The sequence below is a fragment of the Frankliniella occidentalis genome, unplaced genomic scaffold (genome assembly GCF_000697945.3).
Source record: "Frankliniella occidentalis isolate FOCC.00 unplaced genomic scaffold, Focc_3.1 Scaffold85, whole genome shotgun sequence".
Taxonomy (NCBI): Eukaryota; Metazoa; Arthropoda; class Insecta; order Thysanoptera; family Thripidae; genus Frankliniella; species Frankliniella occidentalis.
In genome coordinates this window covers 280,748-281,594 of record NW_026267214.1, presented here as the reverse complement: position 1 = coordinate 281,594, position 847 = coordinate 280,748, and positions in this window count along the sequence as shown.

The following is an 847-nucleotide window of genomic DNA, read 5'->3' as shown; positions in this document are numbered from 1 at the left end:
CGCCACGCCCCGCCACGCCCCGCCACGCCCTGCAACGCCACCCTTACCGTGCTGCTCGGTTGGTTGCGGGGTCAGGGATATTGTAGCCCCACAGGTGCTCAAGGCGCACTAGTAAGGGCAGCACTGTGAACACCATCAGCGCATGGCGCGCTCGGCGCAAGGACCAAAGTAAATAGAAGACCGCGGAAGTCGGAATGAAAAGACATAGAGCAACTAAACTTATTTAGGATCAGTAACTAATCCGGATCAACCGTCCGTAGTTTCATATGTGGGCGAGAATTTAGGTATACAGCAATATTTTGTCTCAGAGAAGGACATTTTCTCTTTTTTTTTGAATTCCTACCATCAAGTGTGTTGTGTGAGCCACAACCATAGGCTACATGTGAACCGTGACACAACCGTTTTCGCGGTACTATGATAACAACTATCGGTATAGAGTTGAAAACATAGCTATTCGATAACACCGGGATAACACCCAACCAATAGACCCTCTGAGCTGCTAGGAGCGCATGAGCTCGCAACGAGCCTGGCTGGTTATAATTCCAGATTTTCCTTAAAATCGGACACAAGTCCAAAAAAACGAAAAACACTTGCAACTGCGCACCGCCACCAACCATCCACTGTCTGAAAAAAGCACAGTAGTTGACCAATATATATATACACGTCTAAGGTGCAAAAAGAGGTACAGTTACAATTTAGTTAACTCAGTCAACCTGATGTACGTCAACACATTATTTTCTGGTCTCGGTGCAGACTGTCTGGCAGACTTTGCACCTGGGATAGCAAAAAGGTAGAGTTATGGTGGACATTAGTCATCGAGTGGCTGGTAGTTGCGGTGTGGGGGGGG